This window comes from Oryctolagus cuniculus, chromosome 3 (assembly GCF_051225735.1).
Source record: "Oryctolagus cuniculus isolate XC-2025 breed Fujian yellow rabbit chromosome 3, ASM5122573v1, whole genome shotgun sequence".
Classification (NCBI taxonomy): Eukaryota; Metazoa; Chordata; class Mammalia; order Lagomorpha; family Leporidae; genus Oryctolagus; species Oryctolagus cuniculus.
The window spans coordinates 116679242-116707123 of NC_142869.1; the positions used below are offsets into that span (position 1 = coordinate 116679242).

General features: G+C 49.7%; 1 long non-coding RNA gene across 1 annotated transcript; it reads right to left on the reverse strand.

The window, feature by feature from the left end:
- Positions 1-9157: 9157 nt before the first annotated feature.
- On the reverse strand, positions 9158-22216 carry LOC149127472 (uncharacterized). The gene is made up of 3 exons (XR_016231636.1): positions 21925-22216; positions 12999-13061; positions 9158-9328 (listed from the first exon to the last, which is right to left on the reverse strand). It is a non-coding gene; the product is annotated as an uncharacterized LOC149127472 (long non-coding RNA).
- Positions 22217-27882: the final 5666 nt, after the last annotated feature.

Sequence of the window (27882 nt, forward strand, 5' to 3'; positions counted from 1 at the left end):
AAAACTAATTAAACGGCAGTCAATGTTTTGAAAACATTAAGTGTCATGTAAATGCCTGATACTAATAATGGTCTTGAGGCGATCATGATGTCCTGGAAGCACATTCCTAGCCAGCCCAGTGCTGAGCCTGAGTTGGGACAGCACCAGCCTTTCTGTCACTGAGTTGGGTGGGTGGTGCCCACTCCCAGTCATGTTCCCATCAGCTGGGAGTCCTCTGTGAAGTAAGGACTTGTGCACCACAGCCTGGGGGTGAGGGTTAGATGAGACTGGTTGTGAGGCTTCAAGGAAAGTGGCAACAGTTACATTGTAACAAGGTAAGCAGAGCCCTTGATCTGGTTACACGTGGCCAGCTATCCTATCAAATCCGGGCTTTCCCAAACCCATGTGGCTCTCAGGTTGTCTGACTCTGATTTGTCAGAACCTTTGCTTCTGCATACTGGGCTGGAGGCATTTATTTCCATCTTATTATCCACCTTCTCTGAAGGTCGCTTTCAAGTTGCTGATCAGCCAAAGGGGTACAGGGCGTGTGGCGTGAGGTGCAGGCTATTGAAGCCCGGAGCCCTTGAGCCCACCCAGGCTTTCTGTGCTGTCTCTGCCTAGGCAGAGATTTGACTGGGGAGGGGGGAGTCTGAGGGCTCCCTGACTGTGAGCTCTGGAATACCAGCCCTGAGAGGTCTGAAAGGGCTGTCAGGAGAGCGCCTCCTTGTCACTAGAGGTGTTTGAGCAGAGGGTGAGTGGAGAGAACTCATTCCAGAGAGGGAACTAGCACTGAAAAGCGGCTGCACGGAACCGACCCTTTCTGCACCAGCATAGGCTCCCTGTGCCCACGGCTGCCAGGCTGTAGCCACCTCTCCCCTTGAGTTGGCCTCTTCAGTGGCTCTGACAGGCTCCACGGCATGTCCAGTGGCTTCAGCCACGTTCACCTCCTGATGTGACCTCTGCAGCCCTTGCTGTTGTGGCCATTTGGGGAGGAAGTGAGTCAGTGGATGGAAGTTTCTCCCTACTTCTCTCTCTCTCTCTCTCTCTCTCTCTCTCTGACTCTGCCTGTAAAATAGATAAATAAATTCTTTAAAAAAAAATTGCCCTTCACATTGGAAGAGAAGGATGCTCTACTAATCTGTTTTTTTTGGGAAAGGCATTCCTCATGCACCTCTTTCTCTGAACTCTTGGAGGGAGGAGCAAGGAGCACTTGGATCATCCTCAGCATCTGTCCAGGCTTCCCCAAGTCATGCCTCACTGTCCTCTCCTAACAAGACATGTGCCTACTACTGCCCGACTGGAGATCTGGACCTGCCCTTGCCAATGCAGTGGACAGCTGAGGGCAGCCAGGACTCATGACTGAGGCTTCAGGGTATCCACTCCAGGAAACTCTGGGCCTTTTCAAACAATATGGAGTCACCTGTTGTTTTCTAAGATTTATTTTATTTATTTGAAAGGGAGGGAGGGAGGGAGGGAGGGAGAGAGAGAGAGAGAGAGAAGAGAGATCTTCCATCCACTATTTCATTCCACAAATGACTGCAATAGCCTGGGCTTGGTCAAGCCAAAGTCAGGAGCCAGGGACTCTGTTCAAGTCTCCCACGTGGGTGGCAGGAGCCCAGGTACTTGGACCATCATCTGCTATCTCCCAAGTGCATTAACAGGCAGCTGGATCCAAAGAAGAAGCAGGACTCCATCCTGACACTCTCCTATGGGCTGTGGGTGTCCCAGACAGGGGCTTAACTTGCTGCACCACAGTGCTTGTCCCGGTCACAGAGATCCCTGGCTGACATTCCTGGTGCTGCTCCACTTCCTAGTGACTTACAGCTAAATGACAACATGGAGACTCTTCAGCTGCCCAGTTATTCATTTAGTCTTGCTAAGTTTCTCTGAGGTTCATTTACCTCTGTGTAATGACACATTTCTCCCCATTTGGGAAAATAGTTGCTGAGTTTTTTTTTTTCATTCAAAAGAAGCAAATACTTATCTACATGGAGCTTTAAAAACATGATGTTTTAAGTTAAGCATCAGTAACTAAAAAAAATCTTACCTGTAATAAAAGAGTTCTCATATAATACAGAAACAGATGGTTTTCCAGGTAATTATTTTTTCCCATCTACTTGAAAGGCTGAGTGACAGAGAAAGAGAGAGAAAGAGGTTTTCTATCTACTGGTTCACTCCCCCCAATACCCATAATAGCCAGGGTTAGGGCAGGCCAAAGCCCAGGAGCCTGGAACTCTGAGTGTTCCACACAGGTGGCAGGGGACCAAGCATTTTGGCCATCTTCTGCTGCCTCACAGGGTGTGTATTTGTAGGAAGCTGGATTGGAAGCAGAGCAGCTGGAACAAGAACTGCCACTTGGATAGAGGACGAGGGAGCTCCAGGCCACAGCTTAACCTGCTGTGCCACAATGCCCACCCCCATGTAATTCTTTTTTCAAAAAGGCATTCAAATCAGAATGCTACTCACAGTGGCAGTGTTCAGCTTTTGAGTTCAGATCACATGAGATTTCATGTTCACAATTTGGAGCTTCATACAGGGAGACACACACACACACACACACACACAACCATGCACACACACACAGTTGAAAGAGATTTTGGAGTTTGCCATTTTATTCACTCATCTCCCAAATACAGGCTTTGCTTTTCTGCCAGGGAGCTTGGAACTCAATCCGGATCTCTCACGTGCGTGGCGGGAACCCAGTTACTTGAGCCACCACTGCTGCCTCCCAGGGTGTGCATTAGCAGGAAGCTGGAGTCAGGAGCCAGAGATGGAAATAAAACCCAGGCACTGTGCTGTGGGAGGCAGAGATCCTGACCTATGTCATAAGGGCTAGGTAACACGCCTACCCCACTTTTGTGACTTTTTAACAAGTCTGCTTTGCTGTAATTTGGTTTCAGCCAGCTGCGCTCCAGTTACCTGCTGCACAGGGGTTCTTTGTTTCTGGATCAGAGAAGCTACCCTGTGAGATGCACCTGCTAGTGTAGATGACTGCTGAGCCCCAGTGGCTGAGTCAGCCTTCTGGTGCTCCTGGATATGGGGCACCCCAAAGTCTTCCCTTCCCCGGGAATGTCAGGGATTTAAAAAAACTTGTTGGAATTTTGGTTCCCTTTGGTTGTGGTGGAAGAGCAGGACCAGGGTTGCATCCTTATACTGGGGGAGTGTCCCAAGTTGCCCCAGGCTCCCTGAGCAAGCTCTGTTGGAGACCTTTTACCCCAAGGCACTCACACCACTCCCAATCTGTATTTGGCATGCCTGCTTCTTGCAGGTCATGGCATTTACCATGGACTGTGGGTACCAAATATTTTGTTTGACTGTTTTGGTTTATGCTTTGAAAGTACGCGGTCTGCCTAGCTGGCTTCTCAGGAAGTGGGGGTTCTGTTACGAAGCAGCCACCCCCTCCCTCACTCCCAGGGCTGTCAGCACAGAGCCGAATTCTGAAAACCTCTGTCTCTATCAAGCCCAAGGTTTCTGGGCTGCAAACTCCTTGGCACTGGCCTGGGGTGTGGAGCTGGGAGCCCTCAGCTTTCCTCCAGATAATAGCATCGTATCAGCTCCCACAATAGCCTGGGGAAGGAGGAATGAGTTCCATCTCCTACCTCCCCAGGCAGGAATCCACAGAGCAAAATGGGGCAAAGGCCCAAGCAAACCACCACACGGAAGCCTCCCCAAGCCTGAAGGGGAGAGAGCAAGGGATTCCCACTTCAGTCCCATGGAGACCGCTCCGCATGGCCCCCACCCACGTGTGGATGGATATGCTGGGTGCTGGGTGGCAGGATGAATGGCTGATTGGGCTGGTCGGGGGAGCCACTCCGGGGCAAGTCCCCAGTGGGCCGAGACTGTTATGCCATCTCTCAGTCTATGACTTTTCCCACGGAAGGAAAACATATCCCACATCCTTTCACAGGCTCAGATCAAGTCTGGGGCTGGTGAGTAGGGAAGAGAGGGGAGTGAGTTGCACTTACTGTTTATGGGATGCTCTGAGACTCAACTTCACATGACTATAACAAAGTACCCAAGGCGACTACTTTTAGGAAGAGGAAGGGTTATCTTAATTCTCTTTTGGGAGGTTCAAAGTCGAAGGTCAGGGCTGGGCTTCTCTGGGCTGGTCTCTGGTGGGGACTGCAGACGGCTTCAAATCATGGTAAGAGCGTGGAGGAGCCAACAGTCACATCTCCGGCTCAGCAATGCCAGAGGGAGAAGCCAAACTCAATCAGAGTGGCAGAAAGAGAGAGAGAGAGAGAGAGAGAGAGAGAGAGAGAGAGAGAGAGAGAGAGAATCTTCCATCTGTTGGTTCACTTCCCAAATAGTCAGGGCTAGGGCTGGTCCAGGCCAGATCCAGGAGTCAGGAACTCCATCCAGCAGGTCTCTCATGCGGGTGGTACTTAAACCATCACCTGCTGTCTCCCAGGGATCACTAATCACTAATGCAAGAAGCTGCAATCAGAGTGGAGCTGGGACTCAAACCCAGGCACTCTAATACAGGATGTGGGCATCCAAAATGCCAAAAGCCTGCCCCTTGTTCATATTTTAAAAAGATTTATTCATTTATTTGAAAGGCAGAGTTACAGAGAGGCAGAGAGATGGGGGAGGGGGTCCTCCATCCCTGGTTCACTCTAGATGGCCACAACGGCCAGAGCTGAGCTGATCCGAAGCCAGGAGCTAGGAGCTTTTTCCAGGCATCTCACACAGGTGCAGGGGCCTAAGGACTTGGGCCATCATCCATTGCTTTCCCAGGCCATAGCAAAGAGCTGGATCGGAAGTGGAGCAGCTGGGACTCAAACTGTCACCCTTATGGGATGCTGGCACTGCAGGCAGTGGCTTTACCCACTACACCACAGCGCCAGCCCCTCATATTTTTTTATGTTGATCACATGTTGGGTTAAATAACATATACTGTTAAAATTAATTTTATGTTTCTTTTTATCCTAACACGGTTACTAGAAAACTTACATACTCACCAGAATTTAGGACTTGGGTTTCTGTTGGACAGTGCTGGTCTAGGTCATCTGTTTCTTCTGGAACTACTTCAAGAACTTGCTCACTAGTTTTTTCCCCCTGTTGTTAGCCACATGCATGGGGGCAGCTCAGAATTTGTGTAAAATTTCCTTTTTCTAGGAGGGAAGTGAAGGACTCAGAATAGGTTGGGAGTTGAGGAATTTCCAAATACTGGCTTCTGGCGCCATCGTGTGGCCATGTCTTGGTACTATGTTAACTGCAAGCCGCGGGCTGGTCGCTGGTCACCTGCAGCAGGTTCATCTGCCTCTGGCTGTCACCACACAGGCAGAGACCCCGAACTTGCAGGAGGATGTTGCTCCAACCTGGATCCCTCCTCCCATTCCTCCCCACTTCATCTGCCACGTCTGCCATAGACTAAGCCACTGGGAGACTTTTATTCCCCGAGGATTTGTCTTTGGGTTCAGGGCTGGAAGATGTGACCTGAGCCTGACAACTTGACAAAACTGTTGAGTGATCTCAAAGTGAATCGCTCCTCTCGGCCTCCTTTCCCTGAAGGGCAAAACCAAGGGCAAAGCAACAGCTTATGAGCCTGCATCCAGCATCCAGCTCCCCACATCTGAATTTGAGAACTTGATTCTGAAGACTCGAGGACAATGCTTTGCTGGTGAGGACCTACAAGGAAGGCTCAATCTAGGACATGAATCACAGGGAAGCACCCCAAACACAGAGCTGAGGCCATAATACAAACACGGTGCTTGTCACTGGTGGACATTAACTATGCGCATATGGAATCCTCACAGCAGTCCCATAAATCGGGCATTATTACAGCAATGTACACTATTTAATATGGGGCCAGCATTGTGGCACAGTGAGTTAAACTTTCCCTGGCGACACTTGCTTCCCATATCTGAGTGCCAGTTAGAGTCTCAACTCCTCTGCTTCTGATCCAGCTGCCTGCTAAAGGCCTGGGAAGGCATCAGATGACAGCCCAAGTGCTTGGGCTCCTGCACCCATGTGGGAGATCCAGATGGAGCTCCTGGCTCCTGGCTCCTGGCTCCTGGCTTCTGCCTGGCCCAGCCCTGGCTGTTATAGGCATTTCAGAGTGAACCAGCAGATTCTCTCTCTCTCTCTCTCTCTATCTCTCTCTCTCTCTCTCTCTCTCTATCTCCTGCTCCTCCTCCTCTCTCAGTCACTCTGCCTTTCAAATAATGAAATACATCTTAAAATAATATTTAATTGCCACATGCAAGATACGTTTTTACCTCTGCATGCACATTTACTGCTGAGTAAGTTTAAATCACAATTGCAGATAAACACCATGAGCTGCTTTCCAAAACCAGAAGAGCTGTGCCAATTTGCTGTCATTTACATGTGCCTTCTCCACCCATTCTCCTGCCTCTGCCCAGACTCTCCTGAATTTTGTGGTTTGTTTAAAATATTCCTTTGCCTTTTCAAAGATGATTTCATTCTGTTGCTTACTTTTGCTTGTATCTGAGGGCCACAGACCTGATACAGTGTGGGCTTATGGAACCCGTTCTGTCACTGAGCACGCTTTCTGAGTCATCTGTGCTGCAGGTCACTGGGCTTGAGTTATGTGCACAACCGGATGTGATGTCATTGTTGGAACAACGCTCAGCTTATTTATGTCCTCTGTCGATGGGTACTCGGGCTAGTCCTAGTTCTTTGCTTCTGTAAACATTTTTGTCTCTGCCTCTTGGTGCATGTACGGAAGCATGTCTTTAGCAAACAATAATAAGATCAGAGTGGGGTGAACTGGCATTTGGCGCGATGGTTAAGACACCACTTGGGGGCGGAAGGGAAAGTTGTATTGTGGGTAAAGCCACCACCTGAGATGCTAGCATCCCGTATGAGCACCTCTTGGCATTCTGGCTGCTCTACTTCCAATCTAGTTCCCTGCTAATGTACTTGGGAAGGCAGTGGAAGATGGCCCAGGTCCTTGGGCCCCTGCACCCATGCGGGAGACCAGGATGGAGTTCCTGGCTTCTGGCTTCAGCCTAGGCCAGGCCTGGCTCTTGCTGGAATTTAGGAATCAGTGGATGGAAAATCTCTTTCTATCTCTATCTCTCCCTCTCTATGTGTCACTCTACCTTTTAAATAAATTAATCAGTCTTTAATAAAAGACGCTACTTGGAACACCTGAATCCCATATCAGAATTCCTGGGTTCAAGTTTCAGCTCCACTTCCAGTTCCCACTTCCTGCTGATGTGCAGCACGGGAGAAAGCAGGTTATGGCTCAAATGGTTGGGAGCTGCCATCCATGTGGGAGACCTGGCTGACTGCCTGATCACTGCAGGCATCGAGGGGAGTGAACTGGTGGGTGGGTAGGAGTTTGCTCCCTTTCCTTCTCCCCACCCCCTTTCCTCCTTCTCCAATTAAATAACAAAATTAATTCTTAAAAAAAACACCCCAGTAGTTGTAGAGTGGTGGATAGGTCAGGGATTTTTAGGGCAGTTAAATAAATGTTCCTCGTGATACTGTGGTGTGGATACAGGACATTCTGCATTTGTCAAAACCTACGGAACTTCACCAAAGAGCAAGCCTTGATGTGTGCAAATTTAGGAAATCATTGAGCAGATCAGGGATTCCAGAATGGAATGCAGAGTGTGACAGGAGAATCTGATAGTGTCAGTGCAGAGGGTGGAGGCGGGGTGGAGGTGCTTCCCTAAGAAACCTCGGATGTAGCACAAAAGGCACGGTAGCAGGTGCACAAAGTTGTCCGCGTGGGGTCTGTGTTAGTAACTGTGACACCGCTGGGCATGCGTGCTAGAGTCGGACAATTAAGTCGATGTATGGCAGACACTGGAGACAAGTTTCTCCCAGTCTGGGAACTTCCAGATAAGCAAGAGAAGGAATCAGCAATGTCCCATGCAGTAGCATACTGGAGTTACATACATGGGTATGAACCCACGTTTGCCCTCCCAAATAAACTACCAGCTGCCCACGGGAGTGTTTGTGGGTGAGTGTGTGCAAGGATTACCACACACACAGGTGTCTCCTTGCTCTGCCAGCTGGGAGGGCCTGGAACCAATGCAAAGCCAGGGGCAGCCAGCACTGGCTGCCAGATCTTGGTTTTTGTCTCCACTCTCCTGTGAGGAATCCTGGCTCCTTGGCGACATCACTGCTCCTAGAAGCAGGGCAGGTAACACACAAGAAGAGCCTAGAGCATCTCCTTGGGGCCACAAAGTAAGGAAGTGCTTGAAAATGTTAGAACTTACTTTGCTATCTCTGTTGGCCATTACATAGTGTATACATATATCAAAATGCTTCCTGCTACCCCATAAATCTATACAGTTTTTATGTGCCAGCTAAACATTTTTATAAAATCAACTCTACATTGATTGGGATATGATAAAAGATACAGGATTCCCAAAGGCTTAAGAGGAAACAATTTGAGACACAAGATGAATAAATTAGCATTGGATCATAACCCAAAGTACAAGCTAGATGTCCCTGAGTCCACACTGATAGAAATAAGTGATTAAGTAAATGAATAGAGGATAAGAGGCATATCTTTCTCATAGAAGAATCCCAAATAATTTGTGTATATATGCATATGGACACATACAATGCACATACACACACATGTATATACACACTCTCTGCATGTGGGAACACACACATACATACATACTGCAGGTATGTGGTACATATATGTACATACTGTGTGTGTACACATACATATATAAGCATACTCTGTGGGTATAGCAATGTACACAGTTGGCTCCCAGTATGGCCAGAGTATGCAGCCAAGGACCCTCATCCCAACCCCAGTGATAACCAAATCCACACGTGCTTAAGCCCAGTACCACTGATAACCAAATCCATACACACTTAAGTCCCTTGTATATAATGGCATGATAGTTGCATAAAAACTATGAAGTCCCTGTCTACTTTACAGTATCTCTGAATTACTTACAGTATTTTTAACACAAATGCTATGTAAAGATTTTTTATGTTGTGGTGCTTAGTGAATAATGATGAAAAAAAGTTTTCACGGGGCCAGCACAGTGGCATAGCGAGTAAAGCCGCCCCCTGCAGTGCCAGCATCCCATATGGGCACCAGTTTGAGTCCCGGCTGCTCCACTTCCGATCCAGCTCTCTGCTGTGGCCTGGGAAAGCAGTGGAGGATGGCCCAAGTCCTTGGGCCTCCACACCTGCATGGGAAACCCAGAAGAGGCTCCTGGCTTAAAAAAGATTTATTTATTTATTTATTTGGAAAGCAGAGTTACAGAGAGGCAGAGGCAGAGAGGAAGAGAGGGAAGGAGAGAGAGAGAGAGAGGTCTTTCATCCACTGGCTCACTCTCCGAATGGCCGTCACGGTGGGAGCTGTGCCGATCTGCAGCCAGGAGCCAGGAGCCAGGAGCCTCTTCTGGAAAAAAGTGAACAAATGAGCTGCTGGAATGAACTCCTTAAGTAGACATATGTGAATATATGGGAAGGCGCCTGGCTTATGCTGGATTCTTCCCCGTTAAGGCTTGTTTTCAGACAGGAAATGGGGTTAGTTTGATGAAGGCACAAATCCCTTATGGGTGTTTTCTTTAAACCTGGAGTCAGGAAGCCTCACTCATCCCAGGTGAACCCTTTGATACGGGCACCTAAAAATCCATTCTCAGGGACCATGATGTCTGGCCGTGTGCATCAGGGGGATGCAGTCCTTGAGGTCCCTGGGATCAGAGGTGGTAAACTCAGCCTACATTAGGAGGAGGCTGACTGTGTCAGGGAGCCTGGGAAAAAAGCTTGAAGTCAAAGGAGGAACCTGCAGTCGTATCCTTGCCACCTATCTGCCAGCTGAGGGAGGCACGCTGCTCACCAGCCTGCCTTTCCAAACTCACAAAACAGACACCAAGACCGGTGCCTTGCCTTTGAGGGTATCAACATGTGATCCAGAATGGAGAAAGACTTTTTATGCCAAGTGTTTGTAAAGCAAGTGTTTGATGGTGCTAGTCTGAGTTAACCAGACCGTGAACTGACATTTAGCAACAGGAGTAAGGGTTGGGCCTTGCGGCACAGTGGGTTGAGCCACCATGTGGGACACTCACATCCCATATTGAAATGCCTGGGTTGAACCCCAGCTCTGGTCTTGATTCCAGCTTCCTGCGAATGTGCGCTCTGGGAAGCAGCAGGGGACAGCTTGAATGGTTGGGTCTTTTCCACCCACATGGGAGGCCTGGGTGGAGTTCCTGGTTCAGCTCCTGGCTTCTGCCTGGTCCAAGCCCTGCTGTTGTGGGCATTTGGGAGTGAAATGGTGAATGTGAGATCTCTATCATTCTCTCTCTCTCTCTCTCTCCTTCTCTCTCTCTCTCCCTCTCTGTTTCTCACCCCCCTTTCTTCCCTCCCTTCAAATAAAATAAACTTTCTAAAAAGGTGCAAGTTTATTTTGGTGCAAAAAATATTTTTCCATGGTAAGTGCAAAATACAGGTTAGGAAAACACACGTGTATTTCATTTTCTTTTTTTAAGAATTTATTTATTTATTTGAAAGGCAGAGTTGGAAGTACACACACACACGAGAGAGAGAGAGAGAGAGAGAGAGAGAGAGAGAGAGAGATCTTCCATCTGCTGGTTCTCTCCCCAAATGGCCACAACAGCCAGGGCTGGACCAGGCAAAAGCCAGGAGCCAGTAACCCCATCTAGGTCTCCCACAGGGTAGCAGGGGGCCAGGCACTTGGACCATCTTCACTGCTTTATCCAGGTGCATTAGCAGGGAGCACGGTCAGAAGTGGAGCAACTAGGACTCAAACTGGTGCCCATATGGGATGCTGGCATCATAGATGGCTGCTTTACCCACTACGCCACAATGCCAGCCCCCTATTAATTTACTTTAAAATCATTTTTGCACCAAAATAAACATAATTTTTTTTTAAAAAAAAGACTTATTTTTATTTATTTGAAAGGCAGGGTTACAGAGAGAGGGAGAGAGAGGGAAAGAGAGGGAGAGGGAGGAAGAGACAGAGGGAGAGGGAGAAGAAGAGAGAGAGAATCTTCCGTCTTCACTCCCCAGATGGCCACAATGGCCAGTGCTGATCCAGGACAAACCAGGAGCCAGCAGCTCCATCCGGTTCTCCCACGTGGGTGCAGGGGACCAATTACTTGGGCCATCCTCCATGCTTTTCCCAGGCATATTAGCAGGGAGCTGGATCAGAAACGGAGCATCCAGGACTTGAACCAGTGCTCCGATATTGGATGCCGTCTTTGCAAGCAGTGGCTTAACCCACTATGCCACAACATCCACCCCTAAATTCAAACTTTAAATGTGATTTTTGCATGAACTTTTGGAAGCACCCTCCTATGCTGTGTACAGATCTATAGAAAGGTGGTTCTGTGATCAGTGTCCTAACTATGACAGTGACCATTCCTTTCCTACAACCCCATATTGGCAATCATCCCTCATTGCCTCATCTTTGACTTGGGCTGCGTTCACATGTATTTTTGGAAGCTGTATTATGGGAGTTCCGCTCTGGCCCCATGGGGCTGTCAGGTACCATGCAATCTTTGTGTCACAGCATTCCCTTCCAGAAATGCTAACATCTGGAATTTCCAAATGCGTCTGGCTCCCAGGGTTTTGGATGAGGGGTTAGGGCCCTTATTGTAATCATGATCACTGATGTTGTTCAAGCGTGGTGGAGGTGAGGGGGGCACCAAGGGGTTCTCACTCCTCCCCATTCCCCCCTACCTGCATTGCTCCTGAAATGCTGCTGCCTAGCTCCTGGAGGAATGGTCTCCAGCCTCGTGGGCTCCATGCTGGTGCAGAGCAGTGCCCCCAATCCCACCCTGCTCAAAGATGTGGGCAGGACAAATTCCCCTCGCAGAAGCTCATAAAACCCAAGGACATGTGGTGGCTTTTCCCTGGGGTTGCAGGGTGAGCTGCGCCTCCCAGCCCCAGGCAGAGGCAAGGACGCCAGGGTGGCTGTCAACAGCAGAGGAATCAGATAACAAAGCCATTATCCCTGGCACCCCCATCAAAGGCCCCTCTGCAGGGGGACTCGGGGACCTGCTGGAGCTTGTGAACCATCCCCGCCCTCTCCCCATCCTGAATGTCAGTCAGGCTGAACAGGGAAGGAGGAGGGCTGGGGTTTCTGCCCCAGGGTCCCTGGCACAGAACGGGGGGGGGGGGGGGGGGGGGTTTGAGTTCTGGGCCCAGAGATGCCTGGGGAGCCCAGGAGGACAGGCCCCTGTCCATCTTAGTCTCCAGTGTGCTCCTGGGGCCTGGGGCATCAGTGTCACTCCAGGCTTATGGGCTACATGAATTCATACATCCAAGTGACACACACTGAATTGGCCAGACAACAACAGGTTGAAAAATCAGAATCAGGGGGCAGCATTTGGTGGGACAGTTAGGAGACTGCCTAGGAAGGGCTGGCACTATGGTGCATTGGGTTAAACAGCCACAGGCAACACAAGCATCCCATATCAGAGTGCAGGTTCCATTCCAGGGGCTCCACTTCTGATCCACCCTCCCACTAATGCACCTGGGAAGGCAGTGAATGGTGGCTCAAGTACTTGGGTCCCTGCCACTCATGCAGGAGATCCTAGCTCCTGGGTTCAAGCCTGGCCCAGTGCCAGCTCTTGCCATTTAAGGAGTGAACTAATGGATGGAAGATCTTTTTCTCTCTCTGTCTCTCCCTTTTGCTCTCATTCTGACTTTCAAATAAAGAAAAGTAAATCCTAAACAAAATAAAGGACAATGTCATTTTTTTTTAAATGTCTATTTGGGGAGTCTGCATTGTGGTACAGTAGTTTAGTACTTGGCTCAAGTCCCTGTGTCCCTGCCACCCACGTGGGAGACCTGGATTGAGTTTCTGGGCTCCTGGTTTTGCCTGGCCCAGCCCTCACTGTTCTGTGCATTTGGGGAGCAGATGGAAGATCTCTCTGTTTCTGCCACTCTGCCTTTCAAATAAAATGAAAATAAACAAACGGGGAAAAACCCCAGGCACTGGGATGCAGGAAGCAGGTATCCTAACCAGCACCTTAACCACTAAGCCAAATGCCTCCCCATCCATGAATTCTCAGAAGTCCCTTGTTTGCATAGAGTTTCCTTACCTCAGTCCTGGAACTGATGCCAAACAGCCAGGGACCCTGTGTGGCCTCAGGGAGGTTCTTGGGCTGGTGAGAGATTGAAATCAGTCATGAACCAGTGAAGTAAAACCAAGAGGGTTTTCGTAGAACAGGCTACTCCACCGACAGAGCAGGTCCTGTGCCTCTCGTGCAGGTTGGAGAAGTGCCTGTTAATATTTGGGCAGAAATATTTGCTACATATTTTATTTCAGGGTAGATGGTGACAATTACCAGGAGCCAGGAGTCCACCCCTTTTTTGTCCTTGTGGGGCTGCATCCATGGGTTGTCATGGCAACTGTAAACCATCATGGTGCCAGGTGACCTGATTTTCATTCTGCTACTGTGCTACAATGAGGCTGGAGGTCGGGCAGCAGCTAATCTGGATGCCAGGTCTTATCCAATCAGTGTGGACCAGCCTCTGGTGCCCTTCCTGCTGCTCTGTAGTTCTACAAACCTTAGTTTTGCCATCTGATCTCTGGCGGGTGGGGGCTGTGCCTTGTTACACCCTCCCTCAAAGCCATTGTCTTTGATTCTTGTTGAAAGCCACAAACCTACTCCCAACACAGATACACAGTAAGCACAGTGAATTTTCAACTTCGTTCTTTTTCAAGATGTATTTATTTTTATTTATTTGAAAGACAGAGTTAGAGAGAGAGAGAGAGAGAGAAGTTTCCATCCTCTAGTTCACTCCCCAAAATGGCTAAATGGTTGCAACATCCAGAGCTGGGTCAGGCTGAAACTCCATCCAGGTCTCCCCCATGAGCAGCAGGGACCCAAGCTCTCAGGCCATCTTGTGCTACCTTCCAAGGCATATTAGCAGGGAGCTGGATCAGAGGTGAAGCAGCTGGACTCCACCCAGCACTCAACCGGGATGTTAGCATCACAGGTGGCAGCTTAACCTGCTGCACCACAACACCGGACACATCAACTATTTTCAAGAGGTTCATGAATCTCTCCTTGAAGTCTCATCTAGAAACCTTCAATTTATGATCCCCAAGTAAACGTTCAGTTTCCCAAGTGGCTAGTATTTTTTTTTCAAGCAGCACTGAGAACTTGCCACCTACCAAGTGTGACTACAGTCACAATCCCACTCACTAGGCTAATCCTCCGCCTTGCGGTGCCAGCACACCGGGTTCTAGTCCCGGTCGGGGTGCCGGATTCTGTCTGGTTGCCCCTCTTCCAGGCCAGCTCTCTGCTGTGGCCTGGGAGTGCAGTGGAGGATGGCCCAAGTGCTTGGGCCCTGCACCCCATGGGAGACCAGGAGAAGCACCTGGCTCCTGCCTTCGGATCGGCGTGGTACGCTGGCCACAGCGCGCTGGCCACTGCGGCCATTGGAGGGTGAACCAATGGCAAAGGAAGACCTTTCTCTCTGTCTCTCTCTCTCACTGTCCACTCTGCCTGTCAAAAAAAAAAAAAAAAACAGGAGCAGGGTTTCAATCCAGCCCACAGGCAGGCATCATGGGACAGCAGGTGGAGTCTCCACTGCGGACTCCCATGTCCCATATTGAGTGCTGCTTCACCCCAGCTCCTCTGCCTGCAGTCCGGCTTCCTACCAATGGTCCTGGGAGGCAGCAGATGCTGGCCCACGTGCTCGGGACCCTGTCACCCACATGAGAGACCTGGGTGGAGTTCCAGGCTCCTGGCTTTGGCCTGGCCCAGCCCCTGCAGGCATTTGAGAAATGAAACAGCTAACAGAAGATCTCTCTCTCTCTGCCTCCTTCTGTCTCTCCTTCTCTATCATTCTGCCTTTTGAATGAATGAATGAATGAATGAATAAAACCCAGCCCACTTGGGCTCTGGACTGCCTCTCTTCTATTTGCTTCCTAATAAATCTTTTTTTTTTTTTTGACAGGAAGAGTGGACAGTGAGAGAGAGAGAGACAGAGAGAAAGGTCTTCCTTTTCCATTGGTTCACCCCACAATGGCCGCTGCGGCTGGCGCGCTGTGGCCGGCGCACTGCGCTGATCCAAAGCCAGGAGCCAGGTGCTTCTCCTGGTCTCCCATGTGGGTGCAGGGCCCAAGGACTTGGCCTCCACTGCCTTCCCAGGCCATAGCAGAGAGCTGGCCTGGAAGAGGAGCAACCGGGACAGAATCCGGCACCCCGACTGGGACTAGAACCCGGGGTGCCGGTGCCGCAGGTGGAGGATTAGCCTATTGAGCTGCGGCACCAGCCATTCTATTTGCTTTCTAAGCAGTCATAGGAGTTTTGTTGGCATTGCCTGCTCTGCTCCGTGTTAGGTGCAATTCACCCTCAGCATCCACAGACAGCGACCACCTGTGGATGGGACATTTTCAGAAAACAATCATTGCATTTGTGCTGAGTGCATTGAACTTTTCTCCTCAGTTATTTTCCCCTAAGCAGTACAATCTAACAACCACTCACAGAGCACTTACATTGTATTGGGCACTGTGTAAGTCATCTAGAGGTGATTTTAAGTATATGGGAGGCAGAGTGTGAGTTCTATGCCAATACGACAGCATTTTATAGTAGACGCTTGAGCACGGCAGGGGTCTGGGAACCTCAGGATACCTAGGGACACTGTGTTTGCTGCATATAATGAAAGGCATCGATATTTTTTTCTGAATGGAATAGAAATTGTTTATTTTATTTTATTTTTTCTTTTTTATTTAGTAAATATAAATTTCCAAAGTACAGTTTATGGATTACATTTGCCCCCCCCCATAATTTCCCTCCCACTCGCACCCCTCCCATCTCCCGCTCCCTCTCCCATTCCATTCACATCAAGATTCATTTTCAATTCTCTTTATATACAGAAGATTGATTCAGTATATATTAAGTAAAGATTTCATCAGTTTGCACCCACACAGAAACACAAAGTGTAAAAATACTATTTGAGTACTAGTTATAGCATTACTTCACATTGGACAACACACTAAGGACAGATCCCACATGAGAAGTAGGTACACAGTGACTCCTGTTGTTGACTTAACAATTTGACATTCTTGTTTATGATGTCAGTAATCTCCCTAGGCTCTAGTCATGAGTTGCCAAGGCTATGGAAGCCTTTTGAGTTCGCCAACTTTGATCTTATTCCGACAGGGTTATAGTCAAAGTGGAAGTTCTCTCCTCCCTTCAGAGAAAGCTACCTCCTTCTTTGATGGCCCCTTCTTTCCACTGGGATCTCACTTGCAGAGATCTTTCATTTAGGTCTTCTTTTTTTTTTTTTTATAAAGATTGAAAGAGTTATAGAGCAAGAGGGAGATACAGAGCTAGAGAGAGAGGGAGAAATATCATTCATCTGCTGGTTCACTCTCTAGATGACTGCAACAGCCTGGGCTGGGTTAGATCAAAGCCAGGAACCAGGAGTTTCATGTGGATCTCCTACATGGGTACATGGGCCCAAACACTTGGGCCATCTTCTGCTTCTTTTCTTTTTTTTTTTTAAATTTTATTTAAGTTATAAAAGTTTCATGTATTTCATATATACATATTTAGGAACATAATGACACTCCCCCCCCCAACATAGTCCCTCCCATCCTCGCTCCCACCCTTCTTCCTCCTCCCTCTCCCATTCCCACAATTTTTACAAAGATTTACTTTCAGTTTACTTAATGATCATAAAGTTAACCCTGCACTAAGTAAAAGAGTTCAACAAATAGTATTAAAACAAATAACACTGTTTCTCATCAGAAGAGACAAGGGGTGTAAACAATCATCAAATCTCAAAATGTCCATTTCACTCTGATACACCACATTTTAGGTACTCTACTAGTTATCTCAGATCAGGAAAAACATATGGCATCTGTCTTTTTGGGGATCGGCTCATTTCACTAAGTATAATGGTTTTCAGTTGCATCCATTTTGTTGCAAAAGATGGAATTTCATTTTTTTATTTTTACAACTAAGTAGTAGTCCATAGTGATATATATACCATAATTTCCTTTTTAATTTTTTTAAAGATTTATTTTATTTATTTGAAAGACAGAGTTACAGAGAGAGGTAGAGACAGAGAGAGAGGTCTTCCATCCACTGGTTCACTCCCCAGATGGCCACAACAGTCGGAGCTGCGCCGATCTGAATCCAGGAACCAGGAGCTTCTTCCTGGTCTCCCACATGGGTGCAGGGGCCCAAGGACTTGGCCATCTTCTACTTCTTTCCCAGGCCATAGCAGAGAGCTGGATCATAAGAGGAGCAGCCAGGACTAGAACTGGCACCCATATTGGATGCCGGTGCTTCAAGCCAGGGCTTTAACCTGCTGCGCCACAGTGCCGGCCCCTATACCATAATTTCTTCAGCCAGTCAACAGCTGATGGACAGTCAGTTCATTCCATATCTTGGCTATTGTGAATTGTGCTGCAGTGAATGGGGTGGAAGGAGGGCTTGGGGGGAGAAAGAGGGGGGTTCAGACAACTCTGATTTTTTTTGGTTTGGGTAAATTCCCAGGAGAGAGATGGCTGAGTCATATAGTAGGTCTATAGTCATATTTCTGAGGTATCTCTGTTCTATCTTCTGCAATAGCTGCACCAGTTTACATTCCCACCAGCAGTGCTGCTTTTCCAGGTGCATTAGCAAAGAGCTGGATCAGAAGTGCAGCAGCCAGGACTAGAACTGGTGCCCATATGGGATGCCAACGTCACAGGCGGCAGCTTTAGTGGCTACACCACAGCACCAGCACCGAAGACATAGCTCTTAAGTGGACAATGAGTTTTAACAAATATCTACATTGGTGTGATTCACACCTAACTCAAGATACATGAAGGGCCTTCAGAAGGTTTGGAGAGAAATGGAATTAAAAGGTAAGTGCATTTTGGTGCGGCAATGTTTACATCCACGCAGTTTTTCCGTAATACATGTTTTCCCCGAACATTTTGGAGATCCTTGTACAACACCTCCATCATCCCAGAGGGTCCCCACATGCCCCCTTCTCTCAATTCTCTTCATTGAGAGACACCAAGGCAGTCACCTTTATACTTGCTGTTGTCATAGATTGATGTTGATGTTTCTTTCTTTCTTTTTTTAGGATTTATTTTTACTTATTTAGACACATTCAGGGTGGTATGGCTGTAGACTATTTCTATTTATTTAAAAAGATTTAAAAGGATTGACTCCTCTCACTGCCCATAGCCCTGGGCCTCTGGGAGCTGGGAATCCCAACGGTACCCCGTGGCGGACAAACTGCCAGCTACGTGGCACACCTACACCACCACCAGTCCTGGGGCAAGTGCCTCAGTTTCTGTCTGGGTGACCTTTAAGTGAAACTTGCTTGCAATCTTAGTTCATACACAGAAGACTGCAATCAACAAAATCAACAGGTCAAAGAAGAACGATGTTGTCCTTAAACAACCTACAGAATGTCATCTATAACCCACTCTCTGCTATGGTCTGGGAAAGCAGCAGAAGATGGCCCAAGTGCTTGGGCCCCTGCAGCCACGTGGGAGACCTGGAAGAAGCTCCTGGCTTCTGGCTTTGGATTGGTCCAGCGGCCTTTTGGGGAGTGAACCAGCAGATGGAAGACTTTTCTGTCTCTCCTTCTGTCTATAACTCTGCCTTTCAAATAAATATTTTTTTTTAAAAAAAAAGAGTGTGTGAGAGAGAGGGATTGATGGAGAGAGAGAGAGAGTGAGAGAGTGAGAAAAAGAGAGAGTGAGAGAGAGAGTGATATCGTCCATCCATGGGCTCTTTCCCCAAATCACCACAGCAACTGGGGCTGGAGCAGGTGGAATGAGGAACTCCATCCAGCTCTCCCACGTGGGCAGCAAGGCCCCAAGCCCTTGGGCCATTATTCTTTGCCTTCCCAGGCACATTAGAATGGAAGTGGAGTGGCCAGGACTTGAACCAGTGCTCCGAGATAGGCTACTAGCACTGGAAATAGTGATTTAGCCTGCTGTGCTACAACACCAGGCTCAAGTTTTGCTACTTGTTAACCATCACATATGTGGGCTTATGAATACATACACTTTCCTATCTGCCTCTCTCACTCAGCACAATTTCCATGCGATTCACCCATGTTGTTGAATGTGCTCCAAAGGCTTTGCCTTTTATACTGAACAGAAACTCACCACGGAGCTGTGCCAAAGTCTGTCGATTAATTCTCCCTTGATGGACACATGGATGGTTCCAATTTGGGGCTACCCTGCTTAAAGCTGCTACAAATAGTCTTGTGAAGTCTTTTGTGGTTGCATCGGGAAAGACCCTGGAGTGAAATCTGGACCCCAGGGCAGGTGCATGCTTGCACTCTCTTGACTTCCAGACGGTTCCTGAAGGTGGCAGTGTCAGGTTCTCACCAATTCAGCTTTCAGTCCTTGCAGTGAACGTGTTTTAAGCTGCCTCCCACACTTTTTGGAAGTAGATAGGTTTGAATGAAGGAGTGAAGAGCTGGGTGGATGATTCAACAAACCGCTCACCCTCTGACCCAGCATGAGGCCAGGACAGAGCCCGCCCCTCTGCTCATCCTGCTGCCTTCTGCCAGCTCAGGGCTGCTCCATGGGAGGTGAGGCAACTGAGAACCCCCTGGCCTCCAGGTTAGCCCCTTCTGGATGTTCAACCACATTCTGATTGTAGAAGCCTGGGCAGGAAATCCAGCCAGGCTAATCCTGGGAGAGCAGAGGCAGACGTCTGGAGCTGCAGAGAAAGGGCAGCCCAATACGCTGCTCCCAGCTCTGCCACCAATCAGCCCTCTAGTTGTTACTGGATAAAATATTCTCCCCCTGCTGCTCACCACTGGGCAGCCAATTCACCAAAGGTGACAGTCAGTCCGAGGAAAGGGTCTTGGGGGCAGTCTTGGGGGCAGAGTTGGCTTTGGATCCAAAATGCACTCTTTCTCACCCCCCGTGAACCATCAAAAAGGGTTTTTAAATGGAAGGAGTAGCTGCAGGTGGAGGTTAGAAAAAAAATCAGTCCAGTCAATAGATAATTAAGCAGACTTTCAGGCTTCTGATAATGGTCCATGTGGGAAATCTAGGGGACTGGGTCCCGCCACCTCAGAGCGCATATGCAAAATCCACAGCTCCCTTACGACTGATTCCAAACCATGAAGGAACTGGCCAGGCTCCTAGCAGGGGTTCAGGAAGGAAAGTTTCAAATGGGGGCACTGATAGGGCACTGAGGTCAGAATCTGTGTGCGTGCATGTGTGTGTGCAATCAACAGTAGAGTAATAGGGCAGTGTTGAGGCACAGCAGGTTAAGCTGCCACTTGCGATGCCAATGTCCCATATCAGAGTGCTGGTTCAAGTCCCTGTTCCTCTTCTTCCAATCCAGCTCCCTGCTAATGTCCTGAGAAAGCAGCAGGAACTGGCCCAAGTACTTGAGCCCCTGCCACCCATGTGGGATGCCTGGATGGAGCTCCAGGCTCCTGGCTTCAGCCTGGTCCAACCCCAGTAGCCATTTGCTGAGTGCACCAGTGGATGGAAGATATCTCTCTCTCTCTCTCTCTCTCCCCCTCTCCCTCCCTCCCTCCCTCCCTCCCTCCCTCCCTCCCTCCCTCCTTCCCTCTGCCTTGCAAATAAATAAACCTTAAAAAAGTCAGAGTAAGATTCTCTATGTCAAATACCAGCCAGATATTTGGATAAGTTTCAAAACATCCCTATAAGGTCATGGCTCAGAGCACGGATTCCAAGGGCAGACTGATGGTCTAAATCCTGGCCTCCAGCATTTCACATGTGCCACCAGCAGGCTGTTTAACTTCTCTGAGCCTTGATTCCCATGTTTTTAAAGGAGGATGGCACCTACTTTTAAAAATTATGCATTTATTTATTTGAAAGGCAGGGTAACAGAGAGAGAGAGAGAGAGAGAGAGAGAGAGAGAGAGAGAGAGAGAGATCTCCATCTGCCAGTTCATTCCCCAAATGCCCACAACAGCCAGAGCTGGTCCAGGCTGAAACCAGGAGCTCCATCTGAGTCTCCCACCTTGGTGACAGGAACCCCAGGACTTGGGCCATTATCTGCTGCCTCCCAGGCACATTAGCAGGAAACTGGCCAGGAAGTAGAGGAACCTGAGACTCAAACCCGGCACTCTGATATGGGATGCAGGCATCCCAAGTCGGGGTTTAACCCATTGCATTGCAATGCCAGGCCCCAGATAAAGACGTTTTAAGAGTTACCACTGAAGAAAAAGCCGTCAACCAACAAGTTGTAGGTGCCGGTGGAGAGATGGGCTGGCTGCCCATGATCCCTTTCCTTGCAAAGGCTCTGGGCTGGCATTATTTGAGCAGCACGGCGCCATGTGTCTCTTCAATCCGGTGACACTGGATTAATGATGTTGGCCAGAGCTGCCCCTAATTGAGTTTTAATTACAGTACTTGTAGGGAGAGTGAAGCTAAACCTCCATTCTCCTGGCATAATTAAATCTGGGTTAGCATAGCTGGAGCATCCCAAGCCCACTCGTGTACTGTATCTCCTTGTCTGAAGAGAGATTTCAGAATTGGACATTGTTGTTTAACAGATGACGTGTAAGAGTGACACATGGGCTTTGCTCCTCCGTAATTATGGGGAGTTAATTGTAGACGGAGCCTAATTAGATTGCACTGGTGGGAGATGGGGGAGGAGATACTGATTCCAGGGAGAAAGGCACCAGGCAGGTTCACAGAATTCCAGGAGTTTCTGGGGCTGGGCCAGCACCCTTGAGCGTGACCCTCTTCTGCCTGCTGGGGGCTGCCTGGGTGAACTTGGACGTGGTGTTGAGCTCCCGAGTGTGGAGCAGCGCGCCTAAGGGAGCCAAAGCCACGGTCTCTTTCCTTGCAATGCTGCCAGCTTACTCAAGGAGACAAAATCTGCACCCCGAGGCAGAGGAAAAGCAGACAGACCTCCAAGCCCCAAACCCCAAGATGCCGACGGCAAGTTGTACAAGGCGTACATGGCGCCCGCCCCGGAAGGCAGCGTGGCAGCGACTGCCCGGACCCAGGTCCGACCCTCAGCTTGGCCAGGTAAGTGCTGAGCCCGCGGGCGCTACTTACCCCAGGTTTTTCGATTGTGAGACGCTACCCCGCTGGCAGAACTGTCGTGTGGTCGTGTGGTCGTGTGGTCGGAGGTTGGAAAAGCGTCCGAGCCTGGGGCGGGTGTGTACTTGACAGCGGAAACGCGGTGGCTGTCCTGAGCGTGCCCGGGAGCCCTCTGAGATTCCCGCAACCTTGACCACACCTGAACCCCATACGCGCAGAGACCAGGCCCAGGGTTAGGAGCGCAAGGCGCCAGGGCCTGTGCATGCGCACTGGAGATCAAGCTTCAGGAACGGGATAGGAGGGTGGGAGAGTGAGGGGGGTATGCAAAGGGGGGCTGACAGGAGGAGACTGGGAATCCATCCCTGCTTCCTGGAGCCCCCCCCCCCCCACACACACACACACTCTGCACGGGCCTAGGGACTGCTGTTGATCCCACCTAGGACAGAGTCCCCACAGCCCTCCCGGCCATTCTTGCCAAGTACTGGGATGTTTGTGAAGCAGGCTGAAACTTCAGCCTCCCGGGGTTTTTCAACTAGAGGGGATTCTGCGCCCCGCCCTGCCCCCCAGGACATGGGCAGCGGGCATCTGGAGTTGTTTTTGGCTGTCACAGTTGGGTGGAGGTTGCTGCTGACCTCTAGTTGGTAGGGGCCAGGATGCTGCCAAACTTCCTACAATGCACCGAGTCATCTCTCATGTCATAGAATTATCCTGTCCCAAGTGGCCATTGTACTGAGGCCGAGACACACTGGGGTCAGCTGCCTTGAATCCGGAGCCAAGCCCAGCAGAGCAGTCTCTCATGCCATGACATGGTGCGGCTGGAGGGAATATGAGCCTCTAAGCAACCACCATCAGGTCGCCTGTGTTGGGTGGGTGGGTGGGGGGGTCCCAGCCTGGGCCTCGTGGTGGCTGTGGACCCTGGTACGGTCAACAAATTGGCCAGCGAGTGTGTTCTACATATTGGTCACTAGATGGCGACCTTGGGACGCTCTTTCCCAAGGAATCCTTGCACCAGAGCAGGACCTGCCTCCAGGAAGGGGGTGCTGTTGACTGCAGATAACCTTCAGGAAATTTCGGGGCGGGGGGAAGGCATGAACTGGAGAGAGGGTTCCATAGCCTCTTCCTGCTTAGCAATTCCTGGGCACTTCGGCCTGATGCTCCTTCCGCCTTGAGCGTCCCTGTTGGCCGGAACCGTTCTGAAGCGTTATTGAGCTCTGCCAGGTGAACGGCTCCTGTCGTCTGTGTCTGAAAGGTGGACAGAGAGTGCGACAGGCACGGGAACGCGAAAGGAAGAGGAGCCGTGGGAGAGAGGCCACAGTTTGCACCCTGCGCTCTGTGTGTGTTATCTCAGGTGATCTCCCAGCGTTCCAGCCTGGTGGCCACCTTCAGGGGAGGCTTGGAAAGTGGTCACTTCAATCACAGTCCAAGTGGGAGCGTCCCGCATCTGTAAATCTGGGGAGGGGTGGGCTGCTGGCCGCGGTTAAGGGACCAGATAAATTGATCAGTAAGGCAGGACACTTTGGAGAGAGCTTGGGGGCACTGTGGGGACAGCAGTTGGGATAACTGGTGCAAACCCAGACTCAAGGCCACCCTAGCTAAGTGACCTCTCCTGACACCCCGAGCTCCTGAGACCCAAGCAGGAATTTCCTTCAGCTTCCAGGACAGTCATGACATCATGTAATATAGCTGGAAGGGAAGAGCTGGGGAAACTTGAAACCTGGTCCCTGGCTGTCTGGGACCAGAGGGGATGGGGGGGGGGGGTGTGTGCGCGCACGCACACGTGTGCACGTGCACCACCTCAGAGATGGTTATCCTGACTGTGAATGTGTTCCTATCAATTTATTGCCCCCTCACCTTGCCATCCAGCCTCCCTGGCCCTGCTAAACTAAATCTCACAACTACTTCTCCTTGGCCACCTAGCGTAATGCTCAACTTTACCACTAGAGGGCGCAGGAGGCACACGGTAGGGGAAAGGTTGCTTGCTCCTAGCTCTCCCCCAAGCAGTCTCAGCGGCACCTCTGTGTGTGCTTTCTGGTGCGGTCAAGCCCTCCTGAGTGCTGCTGGCTGGAAGCTACCTGGTGAGTCCTTACCAGTGCTCCAGCCAGCTTTCCAGAAAGGTCCACGGCCTTTCCTCCAGGCAGCTTCCTGGAAGGTCCCCAGTTGCCGCAGGGGGCAGAGTCCTGCTGAACACGTCTGCTTTTGTTCCCTTCAGCAAACTTGCCCAGCATCCGGGCACCATCAGCCTACTCTCTCCAACAAGGTAGTGTCAGCCTCGGGAGGGTGCAGGGGGCCCCCGAATTGGTGTTCAGCCTGCTCTGCAGGTTCTCAGCCTCTCCTGTATTTGTTAGGCTTCTCTCCCTCTTTTTCCAAGATGTATTTATTTATTTGAAACAGTTACAGAGAGAGAGAGAGAGATCTTCCATCTGCTGTTTCATTCCCCAAATGACTGCAACAGCCAGGGCTGGGGCAGGAGCTTCATCCAGGTCTCCCATGTGGGTGGCAGGGGCCCAGGCACTTGGGCCGTCCTCTGTTGCTTTACCCAGGCCATTAACAGAGAGTTAGAATGAAGTTGAGCAGCTGGGACATGAACTGGCACCCATAAGGGATACCAACATCACAGGCAGTGGCTTTACCTGCTATGCCACAGCACTGACCCCCAGGTCCCCAAATTTTTAAAGCATCGTGTGGATTTTGCACTCAGCGAGAAGAGGTGGACAGGTCACTTCCCTCTCTGGACCTCAGAATCTCCTTTTGTACAGGGAGAGAGCAGGATAAGGGGATTGGTAACCATCTCCCAGCTGTGAGAGCCGAGCCTTCAATTCCCTGTAAATGTATGTTCCAGAACCTTCTACACTTCCTCTTTACCCACTGATGTAGAATCCTCAGCCTGGCATTCAAGACTAGCTGTTCCTGAGCCTAGTGAAAGAATCATAGCTAACAAATGTGACCTCTTGGGAGGTCAACACATCTTACTGTGTTAGTCATTTACCCTTTAGTGCGAGTGAGCCCGGAAAGATTGCCTGATGCAACAGTCATCTTTGTAGAACAGACCATGGTGATTAACTGTGATTAACGGCTTTCCCAGGGCTGCAGGGTTGGTGATTACAAAGCCGGGATTAGCAATGTTGCTTGGTTCCTGTTCCGTTCCTTGTACCGTACTGAATTTGTGTCATTCAAGCTCCCCGTCGACTCTTTTCCTGGAGACGGTGTTTGAATAGCAGTAGAAAGAGGAGCTACTGTATTCCTGGGGAGGAGGAGGGGTGCTTGTCATTTGTAGGAGAAAAATACAAGGAGATTCTAAAAAGAATTCAGAAGACAAATTTTTCCTCTTGCTGATGTGAATGCAAAATAGCTCCATGCAGTTCCTTAAACAAAAACACTCTGAGAAAAGTTTCACAGGGACCAGGTCTCTACCACACCTGGTACAGCAGCCAGGGCGCAGAATCCATGCTCCTCAGCTAGGGGGCGCCCTTGTCCCCCAGGGGCCATGGGGCACTGTCCAGACACACCCTGGCTCATTGCAACTGGAGAGAGGCATTTCGTGTGTAGAGGCCAGAGAAAAAGCTGACACATATTCCAAATCCTGGCACCAAAGAATTCCCAACCCTCAGATCAGCAGCTAAGGCTGAGGACCTCTGATCTAACCAAATGTGTTCTGTAAAATCAGAGAATTACAGGGCTCAGCAGAGGCAACGCCATCCAGCCCCGTCACCACCCCTCCCCTGCCTCCCACCGGTGGTCAGCCAGCTCCTGTTTGTTTTAAAGATGTGCTTATTTATCTGAAATGCAGAGTGACAGAGAGAGAGAGAGAGAAACTCTTCCATCTGCTGATTCACTCCCCCAAATGGCTACAACAGCCAGGTCTGGCCCAGGCTAAATCCAGGAACTCCATCTGGTCTCTCACATAGGCAGCAAGGACCCAAGCACTTGTGCCTGCTGCGCTGCCTCCTAGGAGCATTCGCAGGAAGCTGGATAAGAAACACAGTAGCTGAGCCTGGAACCAGGCACTGTGCTATGGGATGCAGGTGTCCCAAGAAGCAACTTCACCCCCTGCCTCCCAGCCCCTGCCTTAGCCAGCTTCTGCCTGAACCACTTGGAGAGGGCAGGGGACCTCTGGGCTCTGGGGCTTGCTGGAGAATTGATACCATCTCGTTACTTCCTGAAGTCCCACAATGAGGTGCTTCCTCCATCATGCCTTTCCTTTTAAAACCATACAAAGAATCCTGCAATGCCAAGACTAGCTGCCAAATGCTCTGTGAAAGCTGTTTTCCAAGGCTCCCAGATATCAATGCTGTGATGGACGAAAGCCTCTCCCCACGTCATGTAAGTGCAGTGTAGTTCTTTGTCTTTTTTTTTTTTTTTAAATGTATTTGAAAGACAGCAATACAGAGAGACAAAGAGAGAGAGATCTTCCATCTGCTGGTTCACTCCCCACGTGGCAGTAACAGCCAGAGCTGAGCCGATCTGAAGCCAGGAGCCAGGAGCTTTTTCTAGGTCTCCCATGCAGGTGCAGGGGCCCAAGCACTTAGGCCATCTTCCACTGCCTCTCCAAGATGCACTAACAGTAAGTTGGATCAGAAATAGAGCAGCCAGGACTTGAGCCGGTGCTCTGACATGGGGGCCAGCGTCATACAGCACAGTTTGAAGCCCACCATGCCTGCCTGCCCATGCCTGCCCATGCCTGCCCATGCCTGCCTTTTCCGAACCATAGATGTCAAAATTGTGTGCTAGAAGTGCAGTTACTAAGAAACTCCAGTCATACCAAACAATGTGTGTGTGTGTATGTGTGTGTGTGTGTGTGTGTGTGGCTTATTATCTATCCAGGTGTGTACATCACTCCTAGCCCAAATTCTCAGAGGGTCCGTGTTCTCCCTGTGGCCCCGCCTTCTCTAAGTGACAGCTGATTGGAACAAATGGCCCTCTGATAGGTATGAAAAGATCAGCCAGAACAGTCAGAGCCCTTTCCGAGGAATCTGGATTACAGAAATGTCCAGAAAATGAGTCCATTACTGGTAGGAGCTAAGGCCGACAGGCTGTGATGCAGAGATGGGCCATGTACATCTGCAATTGCAGCAGATGGAGCAGCCATAAGAGAGAGGAGGAAGCTGGGGAGGAGAGCATGTGGCCAGGAGAGAAGCTGCGGGGGTCTCCGGTCGGTCAAGCAGGTGCTGGTGAAATCCCGGGACATTTCTATTTCCAGGTTAAAGTGACCCTACAGTGAGCTCCCTTTCCATAGGATGAACCGAGGAAGACTCTGGCTGTTGTGACAAAAAAGGTTTCAGGGCCCAGCATGGTGGCAATTAACATCCATGTGTTTAGTGTTTTAAAATTGGTTTGGATAAAATACTGGAGGGCAGAATATCAGAGAGCTAACAGTGGCTACTCTCTGGTGGTGGTGCCACCTTGTGATATTAATTTTATTTCCATATCCTATTCCACATCTTTCAAATTTGGGGGAATCACTCTTCACTACTTTTATCACCAATTAACCCCAAATCTAAGCCTAGCCATATAGGGTGCTGTCTGTGTTAGCATTTGAGGAGTGAGCCAGAGAATGAGAGCTCTCTCTTTGTATCTCGCTCAGTCCAGCTGCCTGTCCAGCTAATTAATTAAAATAAAAAATTCAGCAAAGTTAAAAATGGAAGTCTGAATGAAGATTGAACAAGCGACTGAAAATAAAAATACTAAGAATCACGATTTGGGGGCCGGTGCTGTGGTGTAGCAACACTAGCACTCCCTATGGGTGTTGGTTCGAGTCCTGGCTGCTCCATTTCTGAGTCAGCTCCCAGCTAATGCACCTGGAAAAGCAGCAGAAGATGGCCCAAGAGCTTGGGCCCCTGCATCCACGTGGGAGCCCTGGGTGAAGCTCCTGGCTCCTCACTTAAGCCTGGCCCAGCCCCAACTATTGCAGCCATTTGGTGAGTGAACCAGCATATGAAAGATCTTTTTTTTCTCTCTCTCCCTCTCTCTCAGTAA